This window comes from Saimiri boliviensis, chromosome 20, assembly GCF_048565385.1.
Source record: "Saimiri boliviensis isolate mSaiBol1 chromosome 20, mSaiBol1.pri, whole genome shotgun sequence".
Lineage (NCBI taxonomy): Eukaryota > Metazoa > Chordata > Mammalia > Primates > Cebidae > Saimiri > Saimiri boliviensis.
In genome coordinates this window covers 27,506,899-27,512,049 of record NC_133468.1, presented here as the reverse complement: position 1 = coordinate 27,512,049, position 5,151 = coordinate 27,506,899, and the positions used below count along the sequence as shown (strand labels likewise).

General features: G+C 43.6%; 1 non-coding gene across 1 annotated transcript; it reads right to left on the bottom strand.

Moving 5' to 3' along the window:
• Positions 1 to 4,187: 4,187 nt before the first annotated feature.
• On the bottom strand, positions 4,188 to 4,293 carry LOC120360424 (U6 spliceosomal RNA). The gene has a single exon (XR_005576923.1). It is a non-coding gene; the product is annotated as a U6 spliceosomal RNA (small nuclear RNA).
• Between the last annotated feature and the right edge of the window lie 858 nt (positions 4,294 to 5,151).

Here is a 5,151-nt window from a genome sequence, read left to right as displayed (position 1 = left end):
TAGGGATACATATGTTTGCAATGTATATTTTTGATAAACGACTCACACCCAGAACTTCTACACGTCAATAAGAAAAATATAGACGGCTCTTTTTATTTTAACTAGGCAAAAATACATGAACACAAACACTTCACAAAACAGGATATCATAATGGTTAATGAGCACCTGAAAAGGTGATCACCATCAATACTCATTAAGAAAATGCAAATTAAGGCCAGTCATGGTGGGTCACTCCTATAATCCCAGCACTTTGGGAGGGTGAGGCAGGCAGATAATCTGAGGTAAGTAGTTTGAGATCAGCCTGGCCAACATGCTGAAACCCTATCTCTACTAAAAATACAAAAATTAGTCAGGTGTGCTGGCATGCACATGTAATCTCAGTTACTCTGGAGGCTGAGGCAGGAGAGTTGCTTGAACTCAGGAGGTGGAGGTTGTAGTGAGCTGAGACTGTACCACTGCACTCCAGACTGGGCAACAGAGTGAGACCCTGTCTCAAAAAAAAAAAATTGAGTGGATCAATTTCTATGTTTATTCAAAGAAATCATAAACATCAGTTCCATGGAATAATTGGGCTTGTTCCACCTAAAGAACTAAACCCTAAACCCTGGGCCTCCTTCACTGGTGGCCAAGTCATCTAGTTTTTTTGTTTTGTTTTTTATTTTTAGACAGAGTCTCGCTCTGTCACTCAGGCTGGAGTACAGTGGCGCAATCTCCGGTCACTGCAACCTTCGCCTCCCGGTTTCAAGTGATTCTCTGCCTCAGCCTCTTGAGTAGCCGGGACTACAGGCGCACACCACCATGCCTGGCTAACTTTTTTGTATTTTTAGTAGAGACAGGGTTTCACCATGCTGGCCAGGATGATCTCAATCTCCTAACCCTGTGATCCACCTGCCTCAGCCTCCCACAATACTGGGATTATAGGCATGAGCCACCACACCCAGCCTCACTTGTCCAGTTTTTGGTTCACTGCTCTATCATCTGTGTGATACTGGGAATGGCTGGAAGGTGTCGTTGGAGAGCAGGCTGGGTTTCTGCCAGGGGCGTGACCTGCGTGTGACTCAGGAATGCACCTGCATGTCTTGGCTCACCTGGAGACAGCATCAGCTGACATTCCTGGTGGCGTGGAGAGCAGGAAGGATGCTCAGGGGCTTCTATCACCGCTTTGGGATTCCTCCAGGTGACTGGCCCGATGCCAAGCTCAGAGAGAAGACCTGCTTTCCACCTGACAGCAGAAGCATCATCTGCAGGTTTGCGGAGATTCCTTATGTGCAACCTTTGGAGCTGAGCAATCCTCCCACAGACAAGTTCCTAAATAAACTTGTGGGATAAACAGCTGGCGTGGAGGAGGGAACTAAGGACTGGAGTGAAAGGGCACATGAGGTGAGGCAGTGGGAGAGGGGTTGGACATGCAGAATACCCAAATCAGACAGGTGCATTGGGGTTCAAACCCTGGCACAGTTCTCAGGGGGTATATGACCTCATATCAGCCATGCAACCTCACTGAGCATCAGTATCCTCTCCTCCTCCTCTCCTCTCCTCTCTCTCCTCTCCTCTTTTTTGAGATGGGGTTTCAATCTTGTTGCCCAGGCTGGAGTGCAATGGCGCAATCTTGGCTCACCTCAACCTCTGCCTCCTGGGTTCAAGCAATTCTCCTGCCTTAGCCTCCTGAGTAGCTGGGATTACAGGTACCTGCCACCACACCCGGCTACTTTTTGTATGTAGAGATGAGGTTTTACCATGTTGGTCAGGCTGGTCTCAAACTCCCAACCTTGTGATCTGCCTGCCTCGGCCTCCCAAAGTGCTGGAATTACAGGAGTAAATAAGCCACTGCACCCAGTCCAGTCACAGTTTCCTTAAAAAGAAAGGCTACAGCCGGGCGCGGTGGCTCATGCCTGTAATCCCAGCACTTTGGGAGGCCAAGGCAGGTGGATCACCTCAGGTCAGGAGTTCATGGCCAGCCTGGGCAACACAGTGAAACCCTGTCTCTATTAAAACTATGAAAAATTAGCTGGGTGTGGTGGCGGGTGCCTGTTGTCCCAGCTACTCAGGAGACTGAGGCAGGAGGATTGCCTGAACCCGGGAGGCAGAGGTTGCAGTGAGCCAAAATCACACCACTGCACTCCAGCCTGGGCAACAGAGGACACTCAATCTCAAAAAAAAAAAAAAAAAAAAAAAAAAGAAAAGAAAAGAAAAGAAAAGAAAGGTTATGCCTGGGCGTGATGGCTCATGCCCGTAATCCCAGCACTTTAAGAGGACGAGTTGGGTGGTCAGGAGTTCAAGACCAGCCTGGGCAACATGGTGAAACCCCGTCTCTACTGAAAATATAAAAATTAGCCAGGTGCGGTGACGCATGCCTGTAATCCCAGCTACTCAGGAGGCTAAGGCAGGAGAATTGCTTGAACCTGGGAGGTAGAGGTTGCAGTGAGCCAAGATCACACCACTGCACTCCAGACTGGGTGACAGAGCGAGACTCCATCTAAAAAAAAAAAAGGGCTAGAAAATCTTATCTTCTAAGAATGCTATTAAGACAGGATGGGGGTTGGAGGAAAGGGAATAATGATGGACAAAGGGTACAAAATCTCAGACAGGAGGAATGCTTTTTTGAGAACTATTGCACAGCTTGCTGAATGTAATTAACAACAGTGTATAGTACATTTCAAAACTGTGAAGGGTCAGGTGTGGTGGCTTATGCCTGTAACCCCATCACTTTGAAAGGCCGAGGGAGGATCACCTGAGCCCTGGAGTTGCAGACCAGTCTTGGCAATATAGTGTGGCTCCAACTCTACAAAACAAATTAAAAAATTACCCAGCCATGATGGCATGCAGTTCTAGTCCCAGCTACTTGAGAGGCTGAGGTGGGAAAATTCTTGAGCTGGGAGCTTGAGGCTGCAATGAGCTGTGATCATGTCACTGCACTTCAGCCTAGGTGATGGAGTGAGACCCTGTCTCAAAAACAAACAAAAAAAGTTGAGAAAATAAATTTTAGGCTGGGTGTGGTGGCTCATGCCTGTAATCCAAGCACTTTAGAGGCCAAATCAGGCAGATCACCTGAGGTGGGGAGTTCAAGACCAGCCTGACCAACATGGTGAAACGCCATCTCTCAAAAAAAAAAAAAAAAAAGAAAAGAAATTTTAAATGTCCTCACCACCAAAAAATGTATTTGAGGTGGTGGTTGTAGTAATTAGTTTGATTTAATTATTCCATATCGTATTTATAAGTCACAACATCATGCTGTACACCATAAATACACACATGGTCAATGTACAATAAAATAAAAAAATTTAAAGCATGGCAATGAAAAAAAAAATTGAATGTATAAGAGGAAATTCTTCCAGAATAGTGGAGCAAGAATCTCCAAAAACCTGCTTCTCCATAAAAGCAAAGAGAACACTGACAAAAATGGTCAAAATCAACTTCTTCAGATCTGGAAATTAAAGGCTTGCAGCAATTTGAAGAGCATGTGTTCAAGTAAAAGGGCTGAATCTCAGTATAAACACTGATTTTGTAGCATTTTAATTTGCCCTAAAAGCATCCCTGTTTCCCAGATCCATGAAAATCTGCCAGCTTTTAACCAAGGTAGCTGTGAAAATAAGCATCCTGCCAGCCACTGGAAGAGGCAGGTTGGGCTTGGAGCTCCCTAAAAGCCCCATCCCCAGAGAACTGTCACTATTTGACTGTCTGGCAGTGCCGAAAAACGCCATTCTCAAAGCTTATCTTTATTTGATCCAAGAGTTTTCCAGTATCTGTGCAACTAGCCCTATGCCCAAGGCATTTGTCCAAAACAATCAGTGGCAATGTTTAACATTGCAACTACCTGATATGGTGTAATCAGTTGGGGCCAATAAGAAGCTGACCAAAAATTTTTAAAAGGAATAAGTGGGAGACGAGATGTCAATAAGATACTTTCAAAAGCTCCTGCTGTGTTTCCAAGAATTCAGTGGGCTATATATACATGCAGGGCTGGGCACACACCCAGGAAGACCTGAGAAGATCCTAAACTCTCACCTCTGGCTGACCTTGAAAGCCTGCACAAGAGGAAATGAAGGCTAAGGCAGAGTTGTAAGTTGCTTACTGGAATATTAAAGACATGCCTCTACACACACAGAGTTCCTCAGCACATGCTGCAGAACTTAATGGTTCAAAGCTTTTAAAAAGGTCTCTTTTTAATTTTTTAAATAATTTTTTTAAAAAACATGGAATTATTCGCCAATTTGTGTGTAATCCTTGCACAAGGGTCAGATAATTTTCTCTGTATCATTTTAATTTTAGTGTATGTGCTGCCAAAGCAAGTACATGTCTAGGCAGATCTCTGTTCAATTATTAGCTGACCACTGAGATAACTAAGCAGTCTTCAGTTGTTGCACAGAACAAAGAACACAGATTTTACAGAATTAAGTCCAGAGAAGTCACCAAACAACCACCATCAACGAGAAGCAACAACAACATCCAACCCCAGGGAGTAGGGAGAAAGGAATCTGATTTCCGGAAGTGCCATATTGTTTGTTTGTTTATATATTTATTTTTGTAGTAACAGGGTCTTCCTATGTTGCCCAGGCTGATCTCAAACTCCTGGGCTCAAGCAATCTTTCTATCTCAGCCTCCGAAAGTGCTGGGATTACAGGCGTGATCCACTGCACCCGGCCATAAAGTATGACATTTGCTAGGCTAGGTATATTGAATGCATTTTTGACTTATGATATTTTCAACTTAAAATGGGTTTATCAAGACATAATTCTATTGTTAAGTTGAGGAGTATTTATATGTGCATAATGGCAGTCCCCGAAGGATAGGATTAAGAAAAGGGGGCAAAGAATATTCGAAGAAATAGAGGGTGAAAACTTCGAGTTTGATTTTAAAAACATTAATCTAAATGTTTGAAAAATTTTATGAACTCCAAATAGGATAAACTAAAAAACAATCCACAACTAGGCACGTAATAGTCAAACTGTTGAAAGTCGATGAGAATCATAAAAGCATTAAGAAAAGGGTGACATTACATACAATGAGTATGTAATTAGTCACAACCTTCAATAGAATTAACAGCTGAGTTACTATCAGAAAAGATGGTCATGATCCAGTTTTCCCAGCACTAATTTTTTGCAAAGGCAATATTCTATTGATCTAATATCTATCCTTGTGCTAGTAATACAC